At 32.1% G+C, this 20,742-nt stretch overlaps 1 protein-coding gene and 1 long non-coding RNA gene across 4 annotated transcripts in view; both read right to left on the reverse strand.

Annotated features, from left to right (window-relative positions):
- LOC127712478 (serine/arginine repetitive matrix protein 2-like) overlaps positions 1-20,742 on the reverse strand; it is a 97,027-nt gene that overhangs the window by 64,675 nt on the left and 11,610 nt on the right. The window lies entirely within an intron of this gene.
- Positions 17,395-20,406, reverse strand: LOC127712490 (uncharacterized). Its single transcript, XR_007987098.1, has 2 exons — positions 19,560-20,406; positions 17,395-18,015 (listed from the first exon to the last, which is right to left on the reverse strand). It is a non-coding gene; the product is annotated as an uncharacterized LOC127712490 (long non-coding RNA).

Consider the following 20,742-nt stretch of genomic DNA (forward strand, 5'->3'; position numbering starts at 1 on the left):
CTGTGTGTAAGTCTCATAACATTTGGTTGAGGCTAACTTAAGTAGAGAACAGAAACTAAAAATTCAGCAATTTTTCTATTTGTAAACACGCATAACTCTAGAACGGTTGTGTATAAGTTTTATAACATTTGGTTGAGACAAACTAAAAAATTCAGCAATTTTTATGTTTATAAAGGGACAAAACTCAAGAATGGTAAAAGTGTCGCCACCTAATTTCGTACTTAATCTGTATTATGTAGTAATAAATATAGTGTATAAGTTTCATTACATTTGGTTGAGGCAAACTAAAGTTAGAAAACGGAAACAAAAAAATTTGTATAGGTTTCATAATGTTTGGTTGGGGCAAATTTAAGTTACAGAATGGAAACTAAAAATTTTGCAATCTTTCGATTTACAAAGGGTTAAGTAATGGTTTAAGTGACACTACCCAAATTCAACTTTATCTGTGTTTTATCAGTGGAAGTCAAAATTAAACATTGCATTGTATAAAGCATTGATTGTAGTTGATTCAACTATAATCATGGACAAAGGAAGATAACTCCAATTTTAAAAATTACTTGATATTTAGAAGAAAATAAAAATTTTGCAATTTTTCCATTTAAAAAGGGGCATAACTCTAGAACGGTTAAAGTGACACCACCAAAATTCAAACTTGATATGTGTTTTGCGGTTATAAGCATTGTGTATAAGTTTCATAACATTTGGTTGAGGCAAACTTAAGTAAGAGAACGGAAACTAAAAATTTTGCAATTTTTCCATTTGTAAAGGGGCATAACTCTAGAATGGTAAAAGTGACGCCACCAAAATTCAAACTTATCTGTGTTTTGTGGTAATAAGCATTGTGTATAAGTTTCATATTATTTGGCTTAGGCAAACTTAAGTTAGAGAACGGAAACTAAAATTTTTTCAATTTTTCCATTTATAAAGGGGCATAACTCTAGAACGGTTGAGGTGACGCCACCAAAATTCAAACCTGATCTGTGTGTTGTGGTAATAAGCAATGTGTATAAGTTCCATAATATTTGGTTGAGGCAAACTCAAGTTAGAGAACGGAAACCAATTTTGGGATGTACAGACGGACAAGGGTAAAACTTAATGCCCCCATAGCTACGGCGGGGGCATTATAATTGTAGGAGAAATTCTGGTACATAAAAACTAAATACATTAGCAGTAATTACACATATCTCTGAAAATAGGGCTGTAAATTTTAAAAGTTTAACTCAATTTTCCAAAGTATTGACTGTGCAAGTTCTATCTTTATGTGGTGAAAGAAATGAAATGGCATGTCAACTCCATATGCAGGGCACATCTAGATATTTTATCAACTTTGTGCCCATTTTCACTATGAATGGGCAAAAATGGAAGAATCCACTTATTTTTGTATTAACAATTTTTTTGTATAAAATTATTGTAAGAATAAAATGTATCTGCCAAACTTTCAGAGTCGACTAAGGGGTATAGGTTTTACTCATTGTTGAAGGCCGTGTGGTGACCTATAGTTGTTAATGTCTGTGTCATTTGTCTCTTGTGGAGAGTTCAACTGTTTCGGTACTTATACATCCCTCGGATTTCAAATGTTTGGCATTGAGCTTTCCTGATGAAGGTAAATCCAGAAAAGCGCTTCGGACGCATGAAATTATTAAACGTGTTGTTTTCAATTTTTTTCAACACAGTTTCATTGGCAATCATACCACATCTTCTTATTTTCATATCTATATATTTAATTTCATGTCAATCAAATTTCTACTAATCTTTTCATTGATTTTATCATCATGGACTTTGAAATCAAAATAATTTTGCTTCTATTGACCTGAAAGTCATCTTTCTAGAAATAAAAAGATAAATTGATAAATCAAAGAATTCTCACAGTGTTATGTCTATTTGCAATGAGAAAACAATATGTACTTTAAACATGTTTAAAGCCGACTAATGAAATGCAAAATTAATTTCTCTGTGATATCATGCACTTTTATAAAAATTCCTCCTAGTACTTGTAACTCCACATCATTCCCCAGTTAGTACCACAATAAATGTTTCATAATGACAAATCAATAGACAAAATGAATATTAATTTCCTCCAATCGTTCAAAATGAAACCAAGATCTCTCGGAATCTAACCCTATGCTGACAGACATAGTAACATTTACATCTGCAGTTGTTTTAATTTCGGCAAATCTATTTTCAATTTGATTTCATTTAAATGTCATTATCTAACAGCTTTGATAGTGTGAATTTCTTTAAAAGTTTATCATGATCTATGGAATTTAAACATGACGAAAGTCAGCAAATATTCCCTGCGATTGCAATCATTATTTCAAAAACAAGTGAATTGTTGGAAAAATGCTTATCCCACCATTCATTTGCCAAACCAGTATGAATTTTGAACAACTGATTTTTGATTGATGATTCAATCATTTGAAACAATTTCCTGACCAACCAAATGAATATAATTTGAGATAAGGGTAAATGGTGGTGGATGTACACTCACAAAAATAAATCCCACTATCAAAGAAACAGCACTTTCAAAATTGTTCTTCAGTATGAACGATACTGGAATTTTTTCATAACACTGTTCTTCAGCTTATCATAAAACACTTTCCTGGAAAGTGTTTTATGATAAGCTGAAGAACAGTATTGAGTAATATCAAAATGGTCCTTTGTTTAAGAATGTTTCCTACTGAAATTCAAAGTTACAAAAGATTTTCATAGAAAAAATTCCTCTTTTTCTGAACAGATATAATTTGATAATATTATGAAAACTAAAGAAAGTTTGCACTGTTTTTGGTGTAAAGGAGGACATTTAACGCACTATATCGGTACAGATTTAATGTGAGCTTTTGCCTACCCAGTTTCTCAGCCTGGACGTGATGGGTTTTACTACCAGAAAGTTAACCTTCCTCAAAACAATCAGTACAATGCAATAAAACATATGAACACACACTCACCCGATTCGCTCAGCCTTAAAGTATAAATAAATGGGGAATGTGTCCATGGGACACAGATGATGCCCCCGCTTGCATATCATATAAAGTTATAAAGGGCATAACTGAAGAACAGTAAAAGTGATGCTACCCAAATTTGTTATTGACCTGCTACTCTTTTCACAAAAAATCTTACGATTATAACTGATCGTAAGTTTTATTGAACTGTGTATGACTTGCGAATATTTTTACTCTTAAGATTTTTTGTGAAAAGAGACTCTGAGTTTTGTAGTAATAAGTATTGTGTATAAGTTTCATAACATTTGGTTGAGGCAAACTTAAGTTAGAGAATGGAAACGAAAAATTCAGCAATTTTTCCTTTTGTAAAGGAGCACAACTCTAGAACAGTAAAAGTGACGCCACCAAAAATCAAACTTGATCTGTATTTTGTAGTAATAAGCATTGTGTATAAGTTTCATAACATTTGGTTGAGGCTAACTTAAGTTAGAGAACGGAAATGAAAAATTCAGCAATTTTTCCATTTGTAAAGGGGCATAACTCTAGAACGGTCAAAGTGACGCCACCACAATTCAAACTTGATCTGTGTTTTGTGGTAATAAGCATTGTGCGAGGGCATAAAAATTGCAAAATAAAAACAATCATATACAAAGTAAGGGACAAGGTCCCCCAGGTGCTATGGCAACAAACAGAAAACCGATAAGGACATACTTGGATTCCTGAAACAAATTTGACAAAGCAATTTCAAAGATGTTGAATATTCTCTCTGCAAAATATGTCCATGTCCACTCTCAACAGCATAAACCAACATTCCCGGTTGTAGTAAGAAAACCAGGACGTGTCTAAACAGAAAGATTTTGAAAGCAGAGAAAACTGTGCATCTGATAATCAGTATGACTTTATCAGATGGCAATACGAATACTAATAAATTCGGGCTAAAAAGGTGCTATAATTCAGTCACTACTCACTATGTCCCAGGTGTGTTCTAGTTGCTTCCTAACATTTGGTTGAGGCAAACTAAAGTTAGAGAATGGACACTAAAAATTCAGCAATTTTTCTATTTATAAAGGGTCATCACTTTAGAACAGTAGAAGAAACGCCACCCAAATTTGAAATTGATCTGTGTTTTGTGGTAATAAGCATTGTGTATAAGTTTCATAACATTTGATTGAGGCAAACTAAACGAAACTTATTTTGGGACGTACATACTTACCGACAGACAGATGGACAAGGCATAGGGGGCATAAAAATAATAAATAACCATCAAATTTTTCTTTACATCAAATTCAGTTAACAGCACCCTATGTAACCACCAAAATTGAACACAAGGAATCCAATATTAATCATGTTAATCATCTTTAATATCTGAATGACCTTTAAAAAAATTATAACACTTTCTCAATATAAATTCCTTCACAAATTTCCTGAAATATATATACCCATGACTCAATTAAGTATGAATTATTAATACAATTCTTAATACAGAAAATATTCTTGATTCGACTTTTCTTGTACTGTACAATAATTAAATTTGTTAATTAATTCTGATTCCAAGAGATAAGATAATTAATTTAAAATCAAAACCATATCTCTTAAGTATTGTACTGAATTCATTTGAATGAAGAAGAAGTGAGGAAAATATTAACCATACAGAAACAAAATAACACATGCTAACCACCAGTATCTAGAAGTCACATACAGTCTTCAAGGATGGAGGGGCCTATAGATGTGGTAGAGTGGTTTAAGTAGTTCATCTACATTGATTATAAGCTTGTCAAACTGGTGTAAATTTGAGCCCTGCTTGTGGCAAGGTGCTTTATGGACAGGTATTGTTAATTTTTCTGTCGAATGTGGTGTTTTCCTCCAGTGGCCTTAAATTCCTCCATCAATAAAATCAGGCCACAATGATTTAGTCAAGAATGCTGACAAAGATGGACAAGTAACAACATTGTATGCCATGCTCATAATTGCTCTGATTCTATTGTAAAATTTCTTAATTCTCAGTAAAATCTTAATTGTTCAAAAAATTTAAATTTCCTGGGTTCAAACTCTGCACATATCAAATCGATGGAAAATATGCAACAACAAAATTATCCTGGCCTTCAGGTCACTTTAACAAGATAGGATTTAAATCTATGGACTGCTCTGTACAACGAGTTGGCCATAATCTATAGTTTTTTTCTATACCTATTTTGGTGATTGTGATGTTGATATCAGAAATATTTTTTTTGCACTGAAACTGGTATTATATTCTTATATTAATAAAGCAAAATAATATTGTGGCTATTTCACTGATCAATTTGCCATTAACTATTTGCTTTATAACAATACTTGATTTGCAGCTTGTACTGATCGCTATTCCAGAGTTCCTAATTTCATTTGCAAATTTCTGAACTCTGATATTAAGAAAAAGAGAAAATATTTTTTAACACACAGAATCAAATTATAGCATGTTGTATTATAAGCTATATTTCAACGAGTCGAATCAAATAAAGCAGCAAAATCTGACAGTAATAAGTCCTTTCCCTAGATACAAACCCATCTGTTTTCTGTCCAGACTTGTTGACGATGATCCTAATTAGTTTTCCACCCAGTACCAGTTGATAATTATCCAGGAACAAAAGGGAACCAGTCAATCAGTGCCAACACAATAGGATTGCACCAGATACCCTAACATATACACCATTAAGCTTATTAACTGCGCAGATGACAGTAATTCACATGTGAATCCATGATTTCTATGGCCAACCAGGAACATTTAGTGTAATATTAATGACAAGCAAATTACCAGCAAACAATCATCATGGCTTTTCAATTTCTAATCAAAATTCAATCATACCAATAACACTGACTGATAATTACATTTCCTGTATATGGAGAAAAAATTCTGAGGGTCTAAACAGGGCAGTTATGTTTCAAGTAAAAACAGAGAAGACTGAATCAACCCAATAACCTTGGTAAGTCACTCATTGTTTCAGTAATACCATTTGAACAACATAACAACACTCTACTATCAGCTTACATTTTATCTGAAGATAATGACCTTTGACCTTCAGAATTGTTTATTGAGCTCTCTGTTGTAATACTTAATTTTATATGCAGACATTCTACTAATTAACTTATTGTCCAATTATTATTAACTTATAATCTCATAAAATTGTATCCTCTAATAAAGAACTTACTGGTATTCTGTATTGGGTTTTTACAATCTATTTTTATTTTTTTCTACTAACAATTAAATATTGATTGTTCATTGATGACTGCTATACATCTAGCACAAAACATTACATGCATATTTAGAACAAAAGCAAGTTAATATTGATAGGAACTTTAAAAGAAACATGTTTGTTCTACCAAAACAACAAACCAGATTGTCAGGTTCTCAAGCTAATAGTGTGCAAGAAAACATGTCACCCTACCCAAACTATAATTATTCTGACTCCCAGTCTTTGTTCTCACTCCTTAAAGCTGTGAGCTTAACAAAACAAAAAGCAAACCCTCTACTTCCCACACTGGAGACCATCAGGCTATCTACCATAAGACCAAGGATGTGGTTCAACATTAAAACATGGGGAACAATTCTATTTGTAAACTGGTGTACTTTACCACATCTGTTTGTGCACGTCTAAAGCTAGGAATTGATATTCAATTATGTGTTTGTTCTATTAATTTGTTATCAGATATATATCAGTCTTGTGTACCATATTTGGACGTCACAGCTGACTTTAAGTTCTGGTTGGTAAGACTTGGCATAAAATTAGAAGACAAGGTGGCAGCTTTGGCTTTCCAAATACAATTACCCTTATAACAAAGGGAAGCAACTCTCATTCTGTTACAATACTAATAGTACTATTGCCTCAAAGAGAAACTTTGATGACATTGCATCCAAACTATTGAAATAGTAGATTTTCATTGTCATAACAATAAATTTTTGTATTCAATCACACTAAAAATTAGAAAGTGTCAACACAGGATATGATTTGAACCAAGGCAGTGACTTAACATTTGTTTTAATTACATCACAGTTTACACATGGGAGTTCTGTTTCAATCAGAATATTCGTATTCCCTAATTTTGTCACCAATTTCAAAATTTCTTACTCTTTAACAATAATTATTTTACACAATGACGAATGTGAGAAATTAACTTTCATTCCTCAAGAGATACTAAATATGCTCAGTTTCCAATTGAAATTCCTTTATTAATTTTACTCATGCAATATCTGTAAAATACTTCCACTGACCTCAAATAAATTTTCTTTTGTTAATTTTTTTAAATATTGAGGTACTTTTGCATTCTAAAAATAACATGATAGTGATGACTAAGCCAATGAAAAAGTATATTTTAAATTCTAACAAAATTGTCATGTTAGACAACTTTCCAGACACTTCTGTGCCAATAGCATTATTATTAGTTGCAAACTGTGACCTACTTTTATATCTCTTTTGGAGGTGAACACACAGGGCACCATATTCCCAAAATCATACCTTTCTACTTGAATGATTCGAAATACTTCTTTTTCATATGTTACCTAATATAAGCCCTTATTTTACATAACCTTCAGACTTTTTTCAAAACAACTTTTGTTTTTCTATCATCAAAATTTCGGGAACCATACAACCACTTGTGAATCCTTCATTTTAATCTTTTCCTTACTTTTCTCTGATGTTTCCCTTATTTTCAAGGTAAATCACATGCACTTGACTTCACTTTTTTCTTCATAGCATGCATTTTTTCAAATACATACTTAGTTCTGATGGCCACATCGAGCAGTAAATCAAACTTTACCTTAAAATGTGGTTTGAGACAAAATACTTGTATGCCCCCTTAGCTTGTCAGGACATGAACGAGCAACCTTTATATAACAAACAAGTCTTGAAGACTGTACTTTGACCTATAATGGTTTACTTTTATAAATTTTGACTTGGATGGAGAGTTGTCTCATTGGCACTCATACCACATATTCTTATACATGTATCTAGTTACTGTCAGACTTGATTTTTTTTCCAGGGAATTCTGCAGCACTTCACCAGCTCTGTAATACTTTAACAGCACACAAGCTTAATGGAAGTTAAGGTGGCTCGGCCTTTTAACAGTGCGCATATTTCAACGCATGTTACTAACGACGAGCGCCTTGGAAACGGTCGCTTTGAGGGGTTTTCTCAAAAATAGTTTTGACGACATTGAAGGACAGTGAGTACAGAATCAAATTTGATCTTTATGACAATATAGATGAAAAAATTAAAAAAAAACTTTCAAGTATGTAAATATTTTCTACCTTTACAATTGTGGTAATTTTTTCGTTTGTTTGTTTGTTCATAAATGGGAGGTAACTCTATATTACTAGAATGTTTTATAATATGGAGTTGAAAGAAATTTTCACTCATAACTTTCTTAAAGAAAAAATGGTCAAAGATTTGTTTAGATTTGAATAAAACAATTTAACTTTATTATTTGACTAATTCTCCATTTTCAAAAACTTTTTTTTTTTTTTTTTTTTTTTTACCATAAAATCATTTTCAACACTTGAAATTTATATTAATATTGAAAAAAGAAAATATTATACTAGGTTCTCATTTCTGTTAATTTAAAATGAAAATAAATCATTTAACACCAAATTATCAGAATAAATAATATGTTATTTATCATATGAAGCCAATCTGTAAAAAGTATCTGATGTGTATTAAATATTGTTTCAAGCGCCATCTTTTGTGTGTATTTGTGATGTATAAATGTGCTGTTAGTATGGGTATGCATTTTTATTTTCAGCATTGTACAACTGCTTTGCTTTTTTATTGTCTGATTGAACATATTACCTAATGAGTATTGATAATAATATTACAGTCTTATCTATGAATGTAAGGGGCATATTTTCAAGCAAGAAAAAAAGATTAGATATTTTTGATTGGGTAAGAGGTAAACATGTATCTATTGTTTGTTTTCAAGAGACTCACAGTAATGAGGATATTGAGAAACTTTGGCAAGATGAATGGGGTAATACATGCATTTTCAGTCACTGCAACAATAAAAGTGCTGGTGTTAGTGTGATGTTTAACAAGGGTCTTGATTTTAAGATTCATGATTCTAAGATAGACCAGAAAGGTCGTTTTATTGTTTTAGACTTATCATTATATGAACAAAGGTTAACCTTTGTCACTGTTTATGGATTTAATACTGATGAACCATCATTGTTTAGTGATATTTTACGCAACATCTCTTGCTATACTAATACTAGTATCTTAATGTGTGGTGACTGGAATGTTGTACAAGATTTTCAAATGGATACTTATAATATTCTGCACAATAGAAATTTGAACTCTCGTAATAAGATTGAAGAAATTTCACATACTTTTGAACTTTTGGATCCATGGAGAACCTGTCATCCAGATGACAAAAAATTTACATGGCGTCAAACCTCTCCTATCAAGCAGAGTCGACTAGATTATTTTTTAGTGAGTGAAGACTTATTTTCACTTATGAAAAATACAAAAATTACACCTGGATACAAAACCGATCACTCAGCCATTGTTTTCACATTTTCTGCCAGTCTTGATAAAAGGGGTAAGGGATATTGGAAGTTTAATTCACAGTTGTTGAGAGATACTGAATATGTTGAAAAGGTAAAGATGTGTATTAAGGATACTGTTTCTGAGTTCTATCTTTCAGACAGTATGGATGACCTATTCCATGTACAATTAACTTGTAACGATCAATTTTTTCTTGAAGTACTGAAGATGAAAATCCAATCCTTGTCCATTACACACAGTATATCTAAATCAAAAGAAGAAAAAAAAGCCACTCTGAAACTTGAAGAAGACATACAAAATTTAGATATTATTATGAATACAGCCCCTACTGAAGCTGTACAGACCACTTTAAATGATAAAAAAGTGGAATTAGAATCCATGAGAGAGCAGAAGATAGAGGGTTTACTATTAACTGGCATGAAAATGGTGAAAAATGTTCACAATATTTTTTAAAATTAGAAAAGAGAAATTTTATAAAGAAGACAATGGTTGAAATGATTGGTGATCAGGGTAATCATATATCTGACCAATCCACGATTCTCTCAGAACAACATAATTTTTATAAAAATTTGTATTCAAAGAGAAAAATTGATTGTTCAAGTGAAAGTTTTTTTTCTCACGATGTTGCCCTTACACAGGAACAACATGACCTGTGTGAGGGTAACTTGACATATGAGGAATGTGCTATAGCATTGAGTAAGATGAAAAATGGAAAATCCCCAGGAAGCGATGGATTTACTGTCGATTTTTTCAAATTCTTTTGGAGAGATCTTGGACCATTTGTTTATCGATCATTATTCTATGGATATGAGTCTGGTCTTTTTTCAGATTTTCAATATCAAAGTGTCATAACTTGTATACCAAAAGAAGGAAAAGATAGGCGATATATTAGTAATTGGCGACCTATCAGCCTATTAAATACAGACATTAAAATAGCTTCTGCAGCTATAGCAAACAGAGTCAAGTCTGTATTACCATTTATTATTAGTGACACTCAAAAGGGATTTATCAAGGGGAGGTTCATTGGGGAGAATACTAGATTATTGTATGATTTGATGCATTATCTTGAATATCACAACATGAGCGCCTTACTTTTATTGGTTGATTTTGAAAAGGCATTTGACTCTGTTGACTGGGTCTTTTTACAAAAAGCATTAAAAAGTTTTAATTTTGGTCCTTCGATGTGCAGATGGTGCGAGACTCTCTACAAAAGTGCTAAAAGTTGTGTAATCAACAATGGCAATCTATCAAATTTTTTCAATCTTGCGAGAGGTTGTAGACAAGGGGACCCGCTCTCCCCTTATTTGTTTGTTATTGGTGTAGAGTTATTATCTTTGAAACTTAAGTCAAACCCCAAAATTCATGGTATCCTCATCAATGAAAAACAAACACTATTAAGTCAGTATGCAGATGATACTTTTCTAACTTTAGATGGTAGTGAGACATCACTACAAGAAAGCCTCAATTGTTTTGATTCTTTCTATATGTTATCTGGATTAAAAATGAACAAATCAAAGACAAGAGCTGTCTGGATTGGTAACAAAAAATATTCTGATCAAATATTGTGTCCTAATTACAATCTTATGTGGTCACACACAAACTTTAAACTTTTAGGAATAGATTTTTCGCTTGATTTAAAATGTATTCTTGATATTAATTTTAGAAAAAAGATCAAAGAGGTTTCAGCTATACTAAAAAGCTGGCAACATAGAAAATTAACATTACTAGGTAAAATTACTGTAATTAAGACTCTGGCATTACCGAGACTGATTCATTTGTTGACTGCCCTGCCAAATTTACCTCACTCACAATTAAATGAGCTGAGTGCTATGTTTTTTAATTTCATTTGGAATGGTAAGACTGATAGAGTCAAGCGTAGTACTCTTATTGCAGATTTTTCACAGGGAGGATTAAATATGGTGCATTTGCAGTCTTTCTGTACATATCTTAAATTATCTTGGGTAAAGAGATTTTTATCAAATCCAGATGGTACTTGGCAGAATTTATTACTAGCAGAACTAAAACAGTTAGGTGGTGACAGAGTCTTTACATTACAAAAGGATAAGATTAAAGAAGTTTCAAATTGCTTAAAAAATCCATTTTGGAAAGACATATTTGATTGTCTACACATGGCAAAGCCCTATACAAAGTTATGTGTTCCAGAAATTTTGTCATTGGATATTCTAAACTTTATACCAATATCTGAATATCCTGTATATATGAAATGGAAGTTATATGGTATACAGTTTATAAGGGACATTGTAGATAGTCAAAGTAAATCACTATTAACATTTCAACAAGTAAGACAAAAACTTAATTTGGAAAATTTTTTGAAATACTATAGTTTATTATCTAACATTCCAAAATATATCAAAAAATACATCAAAGATTATTGTGATTTGAACTTAGAAAATTTTGTTCCTTTTGATGCATTTTCTAAAAGGATCTTGGAAAATAAGAAGTTAAAATTTGTATACAGAGATCTTGTAGATAAAATATGCATACTCCCATATGAGAAATTTTTGAAATGGGAGGATGTAACAAATTCTGAAATCTCAGAATGGTCGAAGTATTTTTCTCTTTTGAAAAGATGTTGTAGTAATACATATTTAAAGAATTTTCAATATAAAATATTACATAGAATTATACCTACTAATACATTTTTATATAGAATTAAGCAAAAGGAAACAAGTCTATGTACCTTCTGTAATGAGGAAGAGGAAACAATAGAACATTTATTTTATGATTGTAATGTTACATACAATTTTTGGTTGTCATTTTTACAGAAAATCAAATTATTTGATGAGCAATTCAGCATCAGTAAGATGGAAATTTTACTGGGATTTATTACTAAGAGTTTGTTTATAAATTTGTTAATTATTATAGCTAAAAACTACATCTTTAGATGTAAGTTAAGAAATATAGCTCCTAGTTTTGTAGGACTTAAATCCAGAATAAAACAATACCAATCAAATGAATTTTATATTGCAAACAAAAATAATAGAGCAGCATCTTATGAAAGATTCTGGTCCCCACTACATACAATTTTTTCATGATTTATTATCGTTTATACTTTAAATTATACTATAGTGAGCAGTTGATATTTGATTTTTACTTTATATATAGACATACATGCATACTAATGGTAAGATCGCAAGGACTGTGTGTAAGTAGTGAGAGAAAGTGTGAGTGTGAGCAGCTATATTTATTTATTTATTTTTTTTTTCTTTAATAACTATATTCTTGAATTATGATAATGAATATAAATTAAAAAAAAAATGGATAGTCTTGTATATAACTTTCAATGTTTGCCCCAAAAACCATAGTCAGGTGGTGATTGTAGGGGTATTGTAAAATCCTGACTATTGAAAACAAATAAAAGATAAAAAAAAAAACTTAGTTCTGATGGCCACATCGAGCAGTAAATCAAACTTTACCTTAAAATGTGGTTTGAGACAAAATACTTGTATGCCCCCTTAGCTTGTCAGGACATGAACGAGCAACCTTTATATAACAAACAAGTCTTGAAGACTGTACTTTGACCTATAATGGTTTACTTTTATAAATTTTGACTTGGATGGAGAGTTGTCTCATTGGCACTCATACCACATATTCTTATACATGTATCTAGTTACTGTCAGACTTGATTTTTTTTCCAGGGAATTCTGCAGCACTTCACCAGCTCTGTAATACTTTAACAGCACACAAGCTTAATGGAAGTTAAGGTGGCTCGGCCTTTTAACAGTGCGCATATTTCAACGCATGTTACTAACGACGAGCGCCTTGGAAACGGTCGCTTTGAGGGGTTTTCTCAAAAATAGTTTTGACGACATTGAAACGCGGGCGTGTATGAAAGCACCCTTCCCCGATGTCAACAAACCATACAAAACAGGAAATACGTACGGTCAGGACTACAGAGTGGTTTGTTCATTTTTCACATAAGAAGAACAGAATTATACATGATATATTAAAGCATAACATTAAAAAAAAGAAAATATAAATATTGACTTGTAGTTGTACGACGGTATCTGGTGCGTTCGCTCCAAAAACACATTCTCACTCTACACGTTCGCCCCTTGGATCCGTTCGCACCCTATTTTCATTTAAATACTGGTTGAATATATCAAAAGATGTCTTTTAGATGTATTAGTATCTATATGAAAATATTTTGCCAATGACGCAATGTTTAACCGTAAACAAAGGATAGCGATGTAAACAACTGCATGTCACCTTTCGGCTTTCAAAAACAAGTAAAACCCATGTAGTATGCTATAGTATAAAGGCATCGGGGTTCATCTGCACGCTATAAATAATAAATAAATAAATAAGCTTTATTTAGAGTCGGCAAAGTATACAAACAGAGTCAACATAAGCTCTAATGAGCTTTTAACCGTTTTATCCGTTTGGCGTATTATAACATTTTGTTACTGTCATAAATCTCTTTTTTACTTGAACTATCTTCATTTCCAAGTATTGGTAGGATCTTATTCCGGTGTATGTGAAATATTTTCCCACTGCAAAATTTTGATAATATATATAGTTACGTATTTTTTATTTGCCAAAAATTTTTGAACATAACAATTCCGGAGTATGTGAAATATTTTAACACTGCAAAATTTTGATAATAGTTAAGTATTTTTTATTTTCCAAAATTTTTTTTGGACATTACAATTTTCGAACAAAGACTAAATACTTGACAGTCACACATGAGATTTATATACTTTATCAAATAATGGGCACGAACATATATAACAAATTTTCTCGTATCATGATTCTATGAAATTTGGAACTCTAGTCCTATAATATGAGACCTCGGGGCCAATGTTTTCTATTTATAATATTTTCCTTTTACTTATTTTGCTATTTGTTAATTTTCTATTTTCTGTTGTATCTATCAATATGCCAACAGAGTTCGCATTAAAAAAAAAAAGGAAATATCAGCGTAAAAACTAAAATAATTGATTTAGAATGAGTTATTATAATAGACTAACGGAACTCGAGCAACACATTTTTTGTTTTACGCAGAAAAAAAAAACGGACATTTCAATAATTTGCAGTTTTCAACCTTTGATCATGTAGATGAAAATTGGTCAATAGCAACCGGGACCTTACTAGTATTCCGGCCTTATATATCGGTATATGCTATTATCCCTCAATACCACATGCTTTGCGGCGCAAAATATTTGGCTTGACCAAGTCGGGATTTTGCCTAGGACACACATCCGCAGTCTACCGGGCAGTTCAAAACACTACCAGTTAAAAACATTATATATACACAAAATCTATACTACTTACTAGGTTCAGGAAAAGTTGGAATTGTAATTTTAAAACTCCGCCCAGTACACAGGGACGCTATAAAAGTCAGTGATATTGGCAAACTTTAACTTCTGTCTTACTTTTTTTTCAAAAGGGAAGCTTATAAGTCAAGTTCTTGATTTAAAAAAAATAAAGTGGAGTGTGTCATTGCGGCAAGAAATATGCATGACAACTTTTTTAATGATGTGTGAACAGTGGTTTGACCTACCTGCTAGCTGCAAAGAAACGTAATTATCGGCCTATGATTATAATATGGAGATGCATTTTTTTTTAATATTGACTTTTAAACTTGAACTTTGGTGGATAGTTGTCTCATTGGCAATCATACCACATCTCCTTATTTTCATATCGTAGGGTATAGAAATATGACTTCCCTAATCTGACAGATAATCCCTTGCTATGACAGGGTGTTCATACTGCTGGATCACGGTATAAATACCTCCGGGGGGAGGGTAGGAGGGGGCACTTCAATACTTAATTGATAGGGGGTGCCGCTGGGGCCCACCTTTTTCAAAAATTTATATTTCAAAAATGTATACCTTTTCATATATTGCGTAGGTAAAAATGTAACCTTTTCCCTATAATGCTTGGGTTTCATGTAGTGTAATGTAAGACTAGAATACCAAAGTGTTAAAAGAGAAAATTTGGTTGATAAAATCACAACCGGGAACACCAAGAAAGATGACAGACGAAGAAGTTATGGAAACTTTATTGGCCTTATCATATATTTTTGAGTTTTCCCGACCTATTCACATATTTTCAAGCTTGAAAAGGTGACCTATTCCAGCGGCACGTCCCATCACCTTGAATATAGGAAGTGCCCTCTCCCCCACCCCACCCGAGACAAATACGCAGCCTCGTATGGTAAAAAGGAGGAATTTTGTCCATACCAAGCATGCATTGTCCATTTATTTTCTAGCGGCAGTCCATATAATTTTTGTGTTAACAAGAGTGCACAAGCTGAAATGTTCACCTGCTTTATGTTGATGTTGATATTCCTAAAGATAAAGTTTCACTACAAGTATCAGAAAAAATTAATATAATCAATGATCATGAAAATGATCAGATAAACCAATCCAAGCCAGCCTTACACAGTGGCTGAGCCATAATTGTTCATGAAAGGGTGGGGGGGCTGACTGCCTAAGAGAGGCCTACTCCAGTCATGCTTCAGTGATTCCCTATATAATCAACCAATGGGCCCTCCCCCTAAATCCGCCTCTGTTACAATCACCCCATCAACCAAATATTTTAAACATATATATATAGTATGCCAGTAACAGACAAAACCATGAACATAAGGTTAAGTTCAGATAGACCCTGCAAGACAGGCATATTTGTTTTTCATTCATTATTTTGTACATAAATCATGCCGTTAGTTTTCTCATTTGAATTGTTTTAAATTGTACATTTGTCATATGCATTTGGAGGCCTTTTATACCCAACTATGCAGTATAGGTTTTACTCATTGTGGAAGGTCGTATGGTGACATTTAGTTGTTTATTTCTGTGTCATGTGGTCTCTTGTGGAGTGTCTCATTTACAATCATATCACATCTTTTTACTTAATATTTCAATATATACATTTAATAATCATACCATACACCAAATATAATAACCCATTGATTACACAATGTAGCATGTTAAAAGAGGACTTACCATTGACCAATGAACCATGCAAATGTGGTCAATGACAACTGCCAAACAGACATGTACTCCTTACATTTGTGAATCATTGCATACATATAGTTTATCTACTACATGTACTTTTAGTATTAGAAAAAACAGACAAAAACACAAAAACATGACATTGACAAATGACCTATTGCTAACAGTATCTGATAAACAACCCTAATCAGGTAACTTTAACCTTGATCACTGATCCATGAAATATGCTTGAGATCTTTGTAGCAATCTGTATTAATTTGAGTGCATATCTAAATTTACAAAACAATATTAATCTGGATCATTGTGATACTGTAAATTTAGAAATTATTGTGAGGTTATTATTAATGCAAATAATGCGACAGGGTGAATATTGCAATAATAAGAACTTGCATTCTGATAACTGAATTATAGATGTTTATGCAGATTTTTTTTGTAATCGCAATAATTAAACTCGCAATTAAGTCCATTCGTCAAAAATCGCAATAATAAATGAACGCAATAATTTCTGAATTTACAGTAGGTAAAAATGTTGTCAGTTAATAGTGAGACACAAGTTTTCCCAGACAATATATAATTCTTTTGGTTGTTTTGTTTGGTTGCTGTCTCATTGAACAAAACTGTATTTTATTTCTGCTTTTATCCAGAAAATATAACGTTTGAAATAGAAACTGAATAGCATATGGATGGAAAACAAATGCCAAATGATGTAAAATAATTCAAGTGGCCATTTAGGTCAGGGGTTGGTGAGGTAAAAGATGAGGCAAAGGCATGTGCATTTACCACAACTGCCACTTGGTATTATGATTTCCAAAATTTACAAATCTCATAGCTACCTTCTGTATTACAGACAACTGCATATATTGCAGTTTGCATATCATGAATTGTGTTTGCAGCAAAATTCACTACAGACAGCAAAAAAAAAAATTAATTCAGCTCTATTTAAATTCATTTTTTTAAACATTTTTGATTTTTATTCCTAAAATGTCTATGAGATCAAATTTATAAAACGTTTATTAGCATTGTAAATTTCAATATACTAGTTATTGTTGACATGTATACATCATGTACATGTATAATCATTAGCTGATCAGCTCAATATTTTCATTATTTTTATATCAATATTCTTCATCAGTGTTTTTTATAAGACTCAATAATCTGTATTCATCATTGGGACAGGTAGGTAAAGTTGGTCCTTTTGATCTTGGATTTTTTTTTATGGATTTTGACAGCACTAAAGCATATAGTTCAAAATTATAGTTGATCTTGGCTTCTTAAGTGGATTCTGACAACACTTTGCATATAGACACCAAGTGTAGATGATCTTGGGTTCTCTCATATGGATTCTGACAGTACTTTGATTATACATGTAGTTCCAAGTATTGTTGATCTTGGCTTCTAATGTTGTTCTTAAGTTTCTGCACTTTACATATAGTTCCCAATTGCAAGACAAGATGATACTGGCTTCTCATGTAAATTCTGTCAGTTCTTTGCCAATAGTTTCCAAGTAAAGTTGAACATTCCAGGATCTTTCACAACAAATCACTCCTTCCTCTTACATGTACTTGAAGCCTGAAATTAAATGTCAGAGTAATTCTGTCAGAAAATCAACCATGATTGACATTTAAAAGCATAATGTAGTTCATATTTTAAATAAATGGGGAATGTGTCAATGGGACACAGATGATGCCCCACTTGCATATAAAGTTATAAAAGAGCATAACTAAAGAACGGTAAGAGTGACACTACCCAAAGTTTTACTTGATCTGAATTTTGTTGTAATAAGTAATGTGTATAAGTTTCATAACATTTGGATGAGGCAAACTAAATTAAAGTTAGAGAAAGGAAACAAAAAAATCAGCAATTTTTCCATTTGTAAAGGGGCATAACTCTAGAACAGTAAAAGTGACACCACCAAAAAAAAATTCAAAGCTGTGTTTGTTGGTAATAAGCATTGTGTATAAGTTTCATAACATTTGGTTGAGGCAAACTGAAGTTAGAGAATGGACACCAATTTTGGGACGTACGTTCAGACAGACAATTGCAAGGGTAAAACTTAATGCCCACTCCATTACGGCGTAAAAAAATGAAGAATTTGTGGCAACAATAATGAGCAAACAAAATAAAATTACATGCACAGCAAGTGTAAATAGTGATTTTGTTTTTATATATATGTTGAATACAGACTTCTCGGGGCATGCTGTTTGATGCCAGGGACAAGTTATTTCTATGCCTAAAAATTCTAAAATGCAGCTGAGCTTCATTTGTACTCCTCGTCAACCAAATTATGCTGAGGTGTCTTGTAACCTGTTTGGAATAGGGGATATACAAATTTTTCTGTTAAAAATACTAAGCACAAAACAATAATGAATTTTTCAACTCAAATGTATGTGTTATTTGGTAAACAACATGAGCACTACGTGTATTATGTTTAAACCTGATACTTGACGTTATGAAATTTTTTATACAAAAGAGACAGGGGGGGGGGTGCATCAAATGTAGCAGGTTACTGCCATAATAAGTAGAAAATGCCATTCTGCCCTATTTTGCTTTAAATCCAGTCTAAACAAAAATACCCCTCTATAGAGGAATAATTTTATCCCTCTATAGAAGGATTATTCCTCTATACAGGTATAAACACCATATAGAGGGTTTGTTCCAAACCTGTTTTACTAGTCATTATAGACGATAACGATAAATATTTAACTTCATTTGACCCTAACGTGGCTACGAAATTAAATTTTACGAATGACGATATAAAATCAAGACTCATTTGACGCTAACGGTAGCGCAGATCATGAGAGGGGTCATGAGATGCTGAAAATGACCATCCCCTCCTCTTTGACTGTTTGACACGGATATTTTTCAAAACAGGCCATACATGTTCACAACTTGCCAGTTTACAGGTTAAGGGTCAAGTAAACACATAAATAAGATACCAGCCATAAAGATTATACATAGAACAGAAATTTAGCCCATGCAAGGTTTCAGCCGCAGTGATTTTCTACAGTAGCGAGTATTTTGAGATAACCCCCCACTTTGTATTTTTCGTGATACTGATAACATTTGGCTGTCTAATATATTAAAATTTATGTTTTCTTATGTAATGACTCTACCTTCATCGTTGTCTATTCGCCACTATGTCTGTTATTCATGCACATGGTCGTATTTATCAGTGCAGTATGCTGCTCAGCAATGGCGACCCTGAAATTTCTGTTGTCCGATTATGGCGCCAGATTAGAGGGAAGCAACTCGCGCCAGAAAAATTACCGTATTTCACCAAAATAATCAAAATTTCGCTTTTTTATAACAAACAGTAAAATATTCATCACATTTATATTCAGCTTTCGTCCATTGATATAATTACAAACATTATTTATTTAAAGACATCAATAAAAAAATCACAATAAAGTAATTAATGGAGTGCATTGAAATCAGACCTCATGGGGTAGAGGGGTTGAACAAAAGCTCGTAACTTTTTTAAAAGCCTGGTGACCCCCATTTTATTTTACCTTAAAATGTTCGAAAAGTTTATAGCTTTGACATATCCGTTTTTAAAAAAAATCTACCGGGGAAATTTTACGAAAAATCGATTTAACCAATATTTTTAGCCTTAAACTGAAATTAAAAAATGCCAAATTTAGACATAAATCTGAAAATAAAATGATTTTTAAGTCTAAAACAACCAAGGGGAATGTTTACATTTCAAATTTAATTGTTTTTTCACATAATAATCATACTGACATGGTTCTAAAAGTCTTTGAATTTGATGTAGTTGTTATTGTTGAAAGGGTGTAAAAGTTTGGAAATAGGGTCAAAATCGCACATTTCGCTTCCATTTGAGGGGAAAACGAGCCTGGTGACCCCCTTTTTTCTTTGCATTTTTGGATTCAGCATAAAAAAATCTACAAAATATGTGAAAATAAAAAAATTCTACCGGGGGTCCTTATTGGGGTGAGCCACCTTAAGTTCAACATAACTAGCCTAGACCTTGATTTTCATTTAGCTGTGGTGTAGTTTATATAGCATCTAAAATTATAAGTGTTTATAAGCCATAAAATAAAATTTGTACCTAAGAAGTTTGTAAGACTTGCACTTTTTCATGTCATTTATGAAATTTGAAATTTGACTAACACATACATGTATAAATTCTTTTTAAACTTTTTTCTATCTGCATTAAAATATTGTCAGAAGTGACAGAATTTTATCAACTTTGACCTTTCCTAAAACAGGTAAAGTTTGTAATAGAATTTTTCAAAATTGTATTTTAATCAATCTAATTGAATGACCCTTCAAATT

The sequence above is a fragment of the Mytilus californianus genome, unplaced genomic scaffold (genome assembly GCF_021869535.1).
Source record: "Mytilus californianus isolate M0D057914Y unplaced genomic scaffold, xbMytCali1.0.p SCAF_8, whole genome shotgun sequence".
Classification (NCBI taxonomy): Eukaryota; Metazoa; Mollusca; class Bivalvia; order Mytilida; family Mytilidae; genus Mytilus; species Mytilus californianus.